This window comes from Schistocerca gregaria, chromosome 7 (genome assembly GCF_023897955.1).
Source record: "Schistocerca gregaria isolate iqSchGreg1 chromosome 7, iqSchGreg1.2, whole genome shotgun sequence".
Classification (NCBI taxonomy): domain Eukaryota; kingdom Metazoa; phylum Arthropoda; class Insecta; order Orthoptera; family Acrididae; genus Schistocerca; species Schistocerca gregaria.
In genome coordinates this window covers 342,439,731-342,454,490 of record NC_064926.1, presented here as the reverse complement: position 1 = coordinate 342,454,490, position 14,760 = coordinate 342,439,731, and positions in this window count along the sequence as shown.

The window sequence follows — 14,760 nt, the reverse complement described above, 5'->3', positions numbered from 1 at the left end:
TTCGAATCCTGTCTTGGGCATGGATGTGTGTGATGTCCTTAGGTTAGTTAGGTTTAAGAAGTTCTAAGTTCTAGGGGACTGATAATCTCAGCATTTAAGTCGCATGGTGCACAGAGCCATTTGAACCATTTTTTCAACCACTGTATCGATATCAACCAAACGTGGGGCACATATCGCTTACTGTCTGGGAAGAAGCACTGTGCTGTAAGGACCACCTTCGAGTACATCTCAAAGGAATTGGTGGGAGTGGGAAAGGGGCGCAGATAACGGCACACAAGTTGAGAATGAGAGGGCTTACGAATCATTTTCTCACTGACATCACGACAAAATGTTGAAAGGAAAGAAGTGCATCGCTTTATTCATATTCGCTACTCATGTAATAAAACAGCCGCATAAGGCTTTATCTCTCAGTTTATCACTTCTGTACCACTAGCTCTATTTGCAACACATTTTGCAGACAGCACTCAAATATACCACTGAATGTACTGGCAAAAATTCATAATATTACGAAACATAGCTCAGGCAATATGAAGTCATAAACACTTAATATGTGAAAAACTGTCACGTCAAGCATGACTTTACTACTAACTTTACAGGCAACACAATTCGCAGACAGTATTTACATATACAAGTGGATGTATCCGAAACATTATATCAATGTACGTCTCATAATTCAGGAGATATGAGGTCATAAACGTAGAGCTGCGTGATAGCGAAACTGCGGGATGAAATAAACAAGAGATACAAGGAATATCTCTATGACACTACTTTCCTAATTGTTTTCATGAAAGTACTAGTAGCATAGTAGTAGTAGTAGTAGCTTTATTCATCCGTAGATCTCTTTTTACAAGAGTACAGGACATGTCAAATTATTTACAAGTTTAGATCAATTAAAAATAACCTAATTCCTATACATATATATTTACAGAGGTCTAGTTAGATATACAATACTTTTTTTACATTAAAAGGAACGTCAGCGCTGGCCGTGATATTGGTGTTTTAATGATGGGAGAATCGATTTTCGATAACATAGTGATCATCTTCAATTCTGATATGTAAAAAGTAAACTCAGACAATGGTATCAAGTTATCAATAACCAAAACTGAGAAGCGATCCCCCCATGAACCATGGACCTTGCCGTTGGTGGAGAGGCTTGCGTGCCTCAGCGATACAGATGGCCGTACCGTAGGTGCAACCACAACGGAGGGGTGTCTGTTGAGAGGCCAGACAAACGTGTGGTTCCTGAAGAGGGGCAGCAGCCTTTTCAGTAGTTGCAGGGGCAACAGTCTGGATGATTGACTGATCTGGCCTTGCAACATTAACCAAAATGGCCTTGCTGTGCTGGTACTGCGAACGGCTGAAAGCAAGGGGAAACTACAGCCGTAATTTTTCCCGAGGACATGCAGCTTTACTGTATGATTAAATGATGATGGCATCCTCTTAGGTAAAACATTCCGGAGGTAAAATAGTCCCCCATTCGGATCTCCGGGCGGGGACTACTCAGGAGGATGTCGTTATCAGGAGAAAGAAAACTGGCGTTCTACGGATCGGAGCGTGGAATGTCAGATCCCTTAATCGGGCAGGTAGGTTAGAAAATTTAAAAAGGGAATTGGATAGGTTAAAGTTAGATATAGTGGGAATTAGTGAAGTTCGGTGGCAGGAGGAACAAGACTTCTGGTCAGGTGACTACAGGGTTATAAACACAAAATCAAATAGGGGTAATGCAGGAGTAGGTTTAGTAATGAATAGGAAAATAGGAATGCGGGTAAGCTACTACAAACAGCATAGTGAACGCATTATTGTGGCCAAGATAGATACGAAGCCCACACCTACTACAGTAGTACAAGTTTATATGCCAACTAGCTCTGCAGATGATGAAGAAATTGAAGAAATGTACGATGAAATAAAAGAAATTATTCAGATAGTGAAGGGAGACGAAAATTTAATAGTCATGGGTGACTGGAATTCGAGTGTAGGAAAAGGGAGAGAAGGAAACATAGTAGGTGAATATGGATTGGGGCTAAGAAATGAAAGAGGAAGCCGCCTAGTAGAATTTTGCACAGAGCACAACTTAATCATAGCTAACACTTGGTTTAAGAATCATGAAAGAAGGTTGTATACGTGGAAGAACCCTGGAGATACTAAAAGGTATCAGATAGATTATATAATGGTAAGACAGAGATTTAGGAACCAGGTTTTAAGTTGTAAGACATTTCCAGGGGCAGATGTGGACTCTGACCACAATCTATTGGTTATGACCTGTAGATTAAAACTGAAGAAACTGCAAAAATGTGGGAAATTAAGGAGATGGGACCTGGATAAACTGAAAGAACCAGAGGTTGTACAGAGTTTCAGGGAGAGCATAAGGGGACAATTGACAGGAATAGGGGAAAGAAATACAGTAGAAGAAGAATGGGTAGCTCTGAGGGATGAAGTAGTGAAGGCAGCAGAGGATAAAGTAGGTACAAAGACGAGGGCTGCTAGAAATCCTTGGGTAACAGAAGAAATATTGAATTTAATTGATGAAAGGAGAAAATATAAAAATGCAGCAAATGAAGCAGGCAAAAAGGAATACAAACGTCTCAAAAATGAGACCGACAGGAAGTGCAAAATGGCTAAACAGGGATGGCTAGAGGACAAATGTAAGGATGTAGAAGCTTATCTCACTAGGGGTAAGATAGATACTGCCTACAGGAAAATTAAAGAGACCTTTGGAGAGAAGAGAACCATGTGTATGAATATCAAGAGCTCAGATGGCAGCCCAGTTCTAAGCAAAGAAGGGAATGCAGAAAGGTGGAAGGAGTATATAGAAGGTTTATACAAGGGCGATGTACTTGAGGACAATATTATGGAAATGGAAGAGGATGTAGATGAAGACGAAATGGGAGATACGATTCTGCGTGAAGAGTTTGACAGAGCACTGAAAGACCTGAGTCGAAACAAGGCCCCCGGAGTAGACAACATTCCATTAGAACTACTGACGGCCTTGGGAGAACCAGTCCCGACAAAACTCTACCAGCTGGTGAGCAAGATGTATGAGACAGGCGAAATACCCTCAGACTTCAAGAAGAATATAACAATTCCAATCCCAAAGAAAGCAGGTGCTGACAGATGTGAAAATTACCGAACTATCAGTTTAATAAGCCACGGCTGCAAAATACTAACGCGAATTCTTTACAGACGAATGGAAAAACTGGTAGATGCAGACCTCGGGGAGGATCAGTTTGGATTCCGTCGAAATGTTGGAACACGTGAGGCAATACTGACCTTACGACTTATCTTAGAAGAAAGATTAAGAAAAGGCAAACCTACGTTTCTAGCATTTGTAGACTTAGAGAAAGCTTTTGACAATGTTGACTGGAATACTCTTTTTCAAATTCTAAAGGTGGCAGGGGTAAAATACAGGGAGCGAAAGGCTATTTATAATTTGTACAGAAACCAGATGGCAGTCATAAATGTCGAGGGGCATGAAAGGGAAGCAGTGGTTGGGAAAGGAGTGAGACAGGGTTGTAGCCTCTCCCCGATGTTATTCAATCTGTATATTGAGCAAGCAGTAAAGGAAACAAAAGAAAAATTTGGAGTAGGTATTAAAATTCATGGAGACGAAGTAAAAACTTTGAGGTTCGCCGATGACATTGTAATTCTGTCAGAGACGGCAAAGGACTTGGAAGAGCAGTTGATCGGAATGGACAGTGTCTTGAAAGGAGGATATAAGATGAACATTAACAAAAGCAAAACGAGGATAATGGAATGTAGCCAAATTAAATCGGGTGATGCTTAGGGAATTAGATTAGGAAATGAGACACTTAAAGTAGTAAAGGAGTTTTGCTATTTAGGAAGTAAAATAATTGATGATGGTCGAAGTAGAGAGGATATAAAATGTGGACTGGCAATGGCAAGGAAAGCGTTTCTGAAGAAGAGAAATTTGTTAACATCGAACATAGATTTATGTATCAGGAAGTCGTTTCTGAAAGTATTTGTTTGGAGTGTAGCCATGTATGGAAGTGAAACATGGACGATAAATAGTTTGGACAAGAAGAGAATAGAAGCTTTCGAAATGTGGTGCTACAGAAGAATACTGAAGATAAGGTGGATAGATCACGTAACTAATGAGGAGGTATTGAATAGGATTGGGGAGAAGAGAAGTTTGTGGCACAACTTGACTAGAAGAAGGGATCGGTTGGTAGGACATGTTTTGAGGCATCAAGGGATCACAAATTTAGCATTGGAGGGCAGCGTGGAGGGTAAAAATCGTAGAGGGAAACCGAGAGATGAGTACACTAAGCAGATTCAGAAGGATGTAGGTTGCAGTAGGTACTGGGAGATGAAGAAGCTTGCACAGGATAGAGTAGCATGGAGAGCTGCATCAAACCAGTCTCAGGACTGAAGACCACAACAACAACAACCAGTGTCTGGGTTAAATTTGTACATATCAGCACTGAAGATGATCACCATATGATCGAAAATCGATTCTGCCGTCAGTAAAACATCAATATTACGGCCAACGCTGACCTTCCTTTTAATAATGTAATGCCACACCGCCCACTCATAATTCACTATCAGTCACTGCGCACACTACACACTGTTTCATAACACTTCACTTACTAAACACACACACACACACACACACACACACACACACACGCTGGTGACCTTTGGGCCATTTTCTCTACCGAAACTTCCCATTTGCTATCCTGAAAAACTGACTAAGCACCGCTCCATAATGAGTGCGATATTGAGCTCAAAAAGAGGTAGAGGTGTTAGTATTGTGCTATGCATAGCTTGAGGGTAAGTATTTCTAGAAATAAAAAAAGAAGGAAAAAACATAAAATGAAGGTGTTATGCCTAATGTTGGATGTTTTATAATTATAATAGTAATTATTACTGTACAACATTTTTGATTAAACCCCTATTCTGTTTTATCTAAGTAATCCTTCAATGTATAAAATGTATTGCATAATAGTTACTTTTTAGCTTTCCTTTAAAAGAAGTGTATTTTTGCCATTTCTTTAATCTCTTTTGGTAATGTATTGTACAGTTTTATTCCTTGGCAGAAAAAGCTGTTTTTAGCTTTACGTTTATTTTTTCTTGGTAAATGTAAGTTGAGTCTATCTCTTGTTGCATGGTCATGAACAGAGCTGTTTGTGCGGTAATTACCAAAGTTATTTTTGATGTGTATAACTGACTGGTAAATGTATTCAAATGGAGCAGTTAAAATCCCCATTGTTTTGAAGCGATCTTTACAATGAGCTCGACTAGTATTTTTGGTTATTATTCTTATGGCGCTTTCCTTAAGTTTGATAATTATGTTCATGTTATGTGCATTTGTTCCCCAAAAAACCCAAGACTGAATTGCTGATTTAGGTCTCTGCATATATAAAACCACCAGAAGTCAGAATACGTCTACTAGCTTAGAGCCTTCTGTTTCGCTAGGGTTTGTGTAGTAATTACAACAAAAATAATTTTTTTATCATTTATCAGACCTACTGAAACATTTATGTACTAAAGAGCTGTTTCTTTTTCTATGCCATTCTGACAAATCAGTTTTACTTCTTAAATTGCAATACCTTCTAAGCTTTTCACTCTTAACTGTAAGTGGGCTGCTTCTGTGTTGGCAACGCTGTGTAGCGCTTTGCATTGGATCTCTGATTGCGCTTTCTTTGTAAGAGACTCTGTGGCTGGTCGGACTCGTTCTTGGAAGTTAATCGCCAGTACTGTTGGGCAGTTGATGGTGAACAGCCTGCAGTGATGGTTGTTAAATGTGAGAAGTTAGCATTGATGGAGAGTAGAGGTCTGAAGTGTTAGCGTAAGCTAACGACCTGGAAGTATCCGACATGGAGATTGAAAATTAATGATGAAACTTCTTTATTTAAATGTGTGTATCTGTACTTAAATTGCCGAATGACTGAGAAGATGAAATTTTTACGTTATTTGATTCTGAAACAGCTGAGTAGAACTGAACATTCTGAACCTACTTTCTCTTTACTTTTCCTTATCGTGTCAACAATGACCCACAATATTATAGCGCAACGCAATCTGTATGCTCAAAAAATTGCAACCTGACTTCAAATAAGTAATACAAAACAATGGCCCTGAATAAGAACGAATCCTGACAATAACCTTTATATTTCATTAAGCACTTACCTCACAGAAATCTTCATTATGCGAACTCCTGCAATACAGGGAGCGTCAATACTGCCAGCTAAATAAAAGATTCTAACTACTAAAGCCACTAACTACTAATAGGCATGTGGTTAGCAAACGAAAGATTTTCTTGCAAACCAAATAATGTATTTTTTACCTTAATAATGTGACATCCAGTTCAAACAAGAATATAAATCGTCTTTGAGATCCAGTACAAAGATAAATACCCATGAATAATTTTCAATCTCTCAAGTGGGATACTTCCATATTGTTAGCTTACACCAACACTTAAGACCTCTACCCTCCATCAATGCTAACTTCTCACGTTTAACATCCATCACTGCTAGCTGTTCACCTCGAACTGCCCAACAGTGCTTCCATCACTGCTGGCGACTAACTTCCAACTGCCCAACAGTACTTGCGATTAACTTCCAACGAGTCCGACCAGCCTCAGAGTCTCTTACAAAGAAAGCGCAGTCAGAGATCCAATGCAACGCGCTATACAGCGCTGTCAACACAGAAGCAGACCACTTACATAACTAAGGCCATAGAAGCTTGGTGTTTTCCGAAAGCCGTTCTGGTAGCTGCAGTAATATGTTCTTGTTAACCTTGGCTTTCGAGTGCCAGTTGTGAAATATCCATAGAAACTCTTATTCTGTAATACATACAGTGACGGATAAAAAATCACAACACCAAGAAGGAGTTGCGAGATACAAACGAAAGATGGTAGACGTGTTTCTACGTCTGAAATATAATATTTATTCATTTTCGGCGCTATGGCATCACTGTGACATTAGTAACCCCACTATGTGGTTCGCTTTAAATACGCGCTGTAGCGGTCGTTAAAGTTAATTACCATTGAGATTGGCCTTGTTGAGTTGATATTAGGCAAGGACGCCTTTAAAGTGACAAAGGCGCCATTATCATCACCTCGCTGGGTTCAAACGAGGTCGTGTAACAGGGCTACGATAAGCTGGATGTTCCTTTTGTGGTAATGCAGAAAGACTTGGCAGGATTGTAGCCACTGTACATGATTGCTGGTGGTGATGGTCACAGGAATGTATAGTCGCAAGAAGACCGACCTCCAGTCGGTCATTTGCTGCTGTCGTGAGAGGAGACCACAGTGTTCGGCGTATGGCTCTGGCGCATTGGACTGCACCTGCAACAGCAATTTGAGCAGCAGTTGGCACCAGAGTGACACGAAGAGCAGTTACAGTCCGGTTACTTTAAGGACACTCCGAGTCAGGCACCTTGCAGGGTGCATCTATCGACCCCAAAACAGCACCGTCATTTGCGACTACAGTGGTGGCAAGCTCATTGGAAGACTGGCTAGACGTTTGTCTGTTTTCTGATGAAAGCTGGTTCTGCTTCGAGGCCGGTGATGGTCGTGTGTTGGTTGTGTGTCCAGCTGAGGCCCTGCAACCAAACTGTATTCTTGCTAGACGCACTGGGTCTACACCTGGAGTTATGGTCAGGGGTACAATTTCACATGAGGTTAGGAGCACTCTCATGGCTGCAAATTTGTACCTCAGTCTGGTAATTCGACCTGTTGTGCTACCATTCGTGAACAGCATCCCATGACGTGTTTCTAACGGGATAACTCTCACCTACATTTCGCTGTTCTATCCCAACATGCCCTACAGAGTGTCAACAAATTGTCTTGGCCTGCTAGGTGACCAGATCTGTATCTAATGGAGTATACATAGCACATCATTGACGACAACTCCACAAACAGCATTAACCGTCGCTCTATTGAGTGGTCAATTGCAACAGGCATGGAACTCCATCCCACCAATTGACACCTGCTTGCACGTCTGTAAGCTTGTATTCAACATTCTGGTGATTACATCGATTATTAATGTGCTCTATTTCAGTTGGCCGTGTGGACGAGCGGTTCTAGGCGTTGCTGCTACGGTCGCAGGTTCGAATCCTGCATCGGGCATGGATGTGTGTGATGTCCTTAGGTTAGTTAGGTTTAAGTAGTTCTAAGTACTAAGGGACTAATGACCTGAGATATTAAGTCCCATAGTGCTCAAAGCCATTTGAACCATTTCTACTGTATTTCACATTTTCAATGGCCTATCTTGCGCTTACACTAAACTGAAATCTTGCAAAGGTAATCGCTCAAATACGTTACGTAGAGAAGTGTTTTCCCGAAATTGCATGACGCTATCTTAATTCTTTTTGCGTTGCTATTATTTCGACCAGTGCATTTCTTTATTTCAAACCGAGAGATCAGACACAAGTTTTCATAGATTTAGATAATGATGTATTTTTATAAAAACTTCCATCCCGTATTTCACCCCCCAAGCGGTTGAATTTTCGAAAACATGGAAAACGTACTATTTTATGTCCAACTGAGAAGCCGAATAGGAATTTTCATGCATATAGATGTAAAGATGCTTTAGTAGTTCTTTAATTACGATTGATTTTTCATAAGAAACTTCCACCCACTAATTCATTCCTGCGTAGGGCTGACTTTCCAAAAACACTGAGACACTCTTTTTTTATTTCTGACCGAGAAACCAAATACCATTTTTTTGTAATTCTAGCTACAAAATTACCTTAATAGCGACATATTTTCGATAATACTTTCTTCCCCTACTTCATCACCTTAGCGGGCGATTCTCAAAAATCGATTCGTAGACAATGGCTACAGCATAAGATAAACACCACTCCAAATTTCATGTGTCTTCATTTAGCGGTTTGGGCTGGACATGTTTTGTTAGTAATAAGTCAGGACATTGCCTTTTATATGTAGAGATAATTAATTTTACTTTTTTTAACTGTTGAAAGAATTCGGTTTGTAAATGAGAAATTTAAAATTTTGAATAAAAGGCTCTTTACACTGAAATAAAATTTCTATGATACCAGCACCACACTGCGGCAAGTACCGGGTAGATTTTAATTATTTAAGGCGGTTCACGAAGGACAAGTGAGGGTTATGTCGTTCAACAAGGCAACATATTTGAGCGAAATTCAGCGCTGTTCCTCTATTTCGTATTCTATACAAAACTTTTGACAGGAAGAGTATGAAATCTGTGCAGTGTTCTATTTTTGGTTCCTGTAGTAACAACAGAAATAAACCTTATTGTAAACTCCGAAGCAAAAGCGACAGCGAAAGATCCAGAAGAACGTTCGTAATGACAGCCAAGTATTCGGCGGCGCTTTGGAGGTTCTTTCAACGTTTTGCATTTCTCCTCTCCAAGTGCCCAGAGATTCGCCCGTAAATTAAAAACGGAGTACGGCGAAGTAAAACAAAACGCGTTCTCTCTCGTAACTTCCACTGTGATACTAAGATTAAAAGTTGCCCTTGACAGAGCCGTTCCTCGAGTTAAGGGGATGAAGTTGCCGCCGAAGAATTTCTTTCCGGTACACAAGAGCATAAATACCAGCAAAGGGCAGAAATTATTACATTTCTAAAATACATTTCTTCGGGCGGAGAACTTGGCGCGACCTCATTTCGTTCCCTCTGAAGACAGAAAAAAACTGCCTCTCGAGTGTTATATTTGGCGGTGTAGGAAAATTTCTACAGCTGGAGATACAAACTGAATTAGAAGGACTTCCCGATTCTCTCTAAAAGCCTCGGAGGTAAACTTCGTGTTAGTATGACAGCTTGTGATAACAATCATCCATCTCGTAAGACGGTTTGCTGTTTCATATACGTTTTGAATAAAGATAAAATAATTTTTTAAATTACTTTGTCCAACACAGAACTTCTCACGGGTTTTCCGCCGTTGCTTTACAAGAACAGAAATTATTTGCAACGACAGTCACATTTTCTTTGGTTTGTTCTTTATCATCTTTGCGTCACATCTGCCACACATGAAATGCACTCGAGATGATGAGTTTTAATTGGAAGGTCCCCTTAATGACGCATTTATTCTTGCACTAGTTATAAGTAGATTGTAGTTAAAGGCGTCACTTTAGTGAAAATAATGCTGTAATATTATTGTTCTTGGAATAAAATATGTAAGTCAGCCTGTGAGGTGGTGTCAACTCAACCAATCGCCGAAGACCGAAAGAGTGACTATGAATTGAGTACCAAATTCAGATGCAGCTGAAAGACGGAATTACAAAAAGGTACCAGGGCGATTCCTCGAAGAAATGAGTACGTCAGAGCGACAGTCGATATACAGGGTAATTATGATTAAAGTTAAGCTTTCAAAATGCTGTCGAAATAACACCACTGGTCAGAATGACGTCATTCGTAAATGAAAACACCTGTCCGCGCGCGAGCCATTGAAGTTGGTATAAACACGCCGGCTACACAGCTTTTCCTCCTTTCGCGTGAGTGCTACGTTCGCCTTGACTGTCTGAATGCAGTATCGCGCTTTGCTTCTAAAGCAGTATTAAAAGAATGATGACTGTGCACACGTCGTTCTGCAGAAGTTCAGGACACTGATGGGTCTGAATAAAGACTACCATGGGGCCGGAGAAAACGACTCGGAAATTCGAAAAAACGGTTCTTTTGATGTGCAACCAGGTAGAAGGAGGAAACGAATTGATTCGACGTCAATGGAAGCAGTGGCCACAGAAATGCAAGAAGCGACGAGTGGTGGTTTGCAAACGGGTAGTGCGTGGTGAATTACCAGAACATTGGACATACACGTGAGCAGGGTGGGTAAAATCCTACGAAACATCCTTCACTGCTATCCATTCAAAATTACCCGTGTGCACGAGTTGCTACCTATTGACCTGCAAGCAAGAGAGTTGCTTTAGAATATCTTAGTAGCATTGAAGTGGACAATGACTGCCCGTGGAAGATTTTGTGGACATACGAAGCTCACTTTCATCTGACATAAAGCGCGGGGGTTCGATTCCCGGCTGGGTCGGAGATTTTCTCCGCTCATGGACTGGGTGTTGTGTTGTCGTACTCATAATCATTTCATCCCCATCGATGAGCAAGTCGCCGAAGTGGCGTCAAATCAAAAGAGCTGCACCCGGCGAACGGTCTACCCGATGGGAGGCCCTAGTCACACGACATTTTATTATTATCTGACAGAATATGTCAGTATACAGAATGGTTGTATATGAGCAACGGAAAATCCACTTTATCCTCAAAAGGTCATTGTGTGGTGCTGTTATATGGCGTAATTTAACACAGGGCCATATGTTTTCAAAGAGACAGATGCTTCCGTTCCTGTTACCTCTACCATCACTGGAAAGCGCTATGAGTATCTTCTGCGCAGCCACGTCATTCAAGCTCTCCAACAGCGCGGATGTGTGGATGTGATCATTTTTATGCAACATGGCGCAGCTCCGCATATTGCAAATCCAGTTAAGCACATGCTGAAACCCCATTTCGGAAATGCTAGAATTATCAATTGCCATTTCCCCACAGCCTAGCCGTCGCGATCGCCTGATCTTAATCAGTGTGACTTTCGGCTGTGGGCTACCTGAAAGATGTTTGTAAGCGTATTGTCATATCGCTGGCCTAGTTATAGACTATCTTTGCGGGCAGCCGCGTCAGTGGAGAGTCGAGAGCGGGACACGGTACTGTTAGGTTGTGTAGTATGTGTAGGTCTACATGTGAGAGACTTTGTTTGTATTCAGGTTGAAGTGTTGCTACAAGTGCTGTTACAGTAAAATGATGAAATGTGGAAGTAATTCAGAGGAAAGTGCGTCAAGAAGTAATTAAAAATGGGCAGTGGCGTCGATAACGCATTTTTGTGTTTCCTCTCGCTGCGTGTCGCACAGCATCGATCGATCATCCACTTCGTGTTCGGTCTCCCAGAATGAATTAATGTGAATCATCAAAAATTAGTTACCACAAAAGAGTACAAACAAGTGCCAGCGTCTTGTAGCGAGCGTGAGGACGTGCGTTCGGTCATCGCGTTCCGCATTTTTCTACAGTGAGCAGCGCCGCGACGGTTACGCGCACGCTCGTACAAGCGAGAACTAAGAAACTGAAAAATTAACTTTACGGACAGTGTTATATCATTACTAGTGTCAAGGAGGACTATTGCCAGATATCTGTATGTGTGACGAGCGTAACAACTTTCGTTCGACCATTCGGCTTCCGCATTATCAACAGTCACCCCCGTCGTGTTGATTACACGTACGCTCGTCCGAATGATATTTTGGACTGCTAATAATCAAGATTGTTGATTGGGATAAACACTTACGATTTAGAGTGTAAACAGTGCCACCTGTGATTTCCATATCGTCTCAGAATACAGATGTCCATACCAGACAAGGGACAGTGTAGTGTGTAAACGTTGAGTGTCTACCCTAAAGATGCTTGCATTTTTTCGATGGATAATTTCAGGCACGCCAACAGCCAGCTGTGGAGCAGAACAGTACGACCGCCGCGGGATTACCAGGTAATTGGTGTGGACAAGGCGCACAGTCACGAAACGACAACCAGTTAAAAGTACCCCACCCCTATTCGTATTCTCGGGCGTGTTACATGTTGTTTTCAGTGTTCCGATTGCAAACATAGCTGCATTGAAGGCACGCATTTCGCAACACTTCGATCAGTTGTGGAACCTGCTGTTTCTCGATTTCAAACAAATGACTCTGAGCTCTATGGGACTTAACATCTGAGGTCATAAGTCCCCTAGAACTTACAACTGCTTAAACCTAACTAACCAAAGGACATCATAAACATCCATGGCCGAGGCACGAACCTGCGACCGCAGCGGTCGCGCGGTTCCAGATTGTAGCGCCTACAACCACTCGGCTACCCGGGCCGGCTCTTTCTCGAGTTCAACTTGTTGCAGACAACGGTTGACAGCATAGTGAACATATTTTGTGCCAGTCTCATGGAAATTAATAATCCAATCTGATTTTTATTGATGCTTTGTATCCGGTTTTTGGCCCTAGGGCAATTCAAAACCGATGTGGTTGATGCTTTTTAAGCGGTTTTTGACCTTAAGGCAATTAAAAACAGATTTTTCCCACCCGATGTGATAAGGTCATGCCGTGGTGGATGGGCTTACGTAATTAGCAATGTGACACCTATACATCCAAGCATACTGAGTAGTACAGTTTGTTTAACGTCAAACATACACCTTAAGGATTGTTGTATGATCCATTTGTCGTTTGTAGTCGATCACTATTAAATTATGAGGCTTACAGCGCCATCTATTGTTACGGTGCGTAACTATTTATTTTTCTTCTGCCACACGTTTTCCCCCTTCTCCTAAAATATTTCGTTGCTATTTGACGTTATCCTGACCAGTGATGTTATGTCTATAGCGGTTTGAAAGTGAAACTTAATTATAGTCACCCTGTACACTGATCTGAAAAACTTAAGGAGGAGGTAGATAAAGTACCGCAACATATTAACTACACGGTGGAAATGAACAAAAATGCGGGAGCGTGTTGCCAGAGGTCTCCCAGTGGTGGATGTCACACGGCTTGAGGTCAGCGTGAGTGATCCCAGAACATGAGGCAGTTGAAGGAACGGGAAAAAAAACTATGTACGTAAATCAGAGAGTAGTTATAATGCCCTGTCATTGGCACAGGGCCGGAGACACATTTGGATAACTTCACAAAAGGATGTTTCGTCGGGAAAATGGAAGCAGGACGAGTGTAGTGCAGGAGTTCGGTATTGCTGATAACATTGTTTCACGTGTATGGGACCGTTCCGAACATAGGCATTGCTCTTGGAAGGAGAAGAAGTGGTACATCATGGTCAGTTACCGCAACAGACAAACGCAATACTGTGCAACACTGATGAGGAGACTCACTTTAAACAGTAGCTGCCATTGGAACAATATTTAACAGGACTGAAAGGCACAAAATCGTACACTCGACAATGGCACGGTGAATGCATGGGAGCAGTCTCTTTGCGGCGGCAACATTTGCGACTGTGCCACGATCATACACACTGCACCAAACGGGGGTGTGGTAGCATGCTCTACTCGGATAAGAGCACATACGTTCTTAGCAATGCCTCAAGACGTATCACCATATGGAGAGAATCGGGAACACATAATGTACCCATAAACATAGTCCAGTGAGATCGTTTTGGTGTTCCAAGTGTTAAGGTGTGGGGACTCATAATGTTGCATGGGCGTATTTGTCTCCAAATCTCTGAAGATGGTATACTCACCAGTCGACGTTACAGTGACACTGTAATCGTTCCCCACGTACGTGTTTGAGGCTACATTCGATCCAGACTTCATTTTTAGTGACGAAAGTGCGCGACCACAGGTAGAGAAGCTCTTAAAAGACAGCTTCGGTGAATGGGTTCGCTTGCTCATTCCCCCGACTTAAATGCCATCGAACATTTGTGGGATGCGTTAGGGAGAAGTAGTGAACCACGTATCCACGTACCAAAGGCCATCTTGCGGTTGTCAGCAGCGCTTGTGGAGAAATGGAACGCCCTGCCAAAATAACTTCTCATGGACCTTGTGGTCAACACAAGAGCATATTGCAGAACATGCACTGCAGTCCGCAATAATCATACACACCTCACAGCAGCTGCATACTGGCTGAATGGGGGAAGACGCGACAAAATAAGAGAAGTAACTATATAAGACATAGCCGCCAAGCGAAATTGAAACGAGTGGGGAACTTATACATGGTAGGCAGAATGAGACACAAGTGATAAGGGAAGTCTACTCTTTCACCCGCAGTACACGAGAGCGGATGAATTGGTAGTAC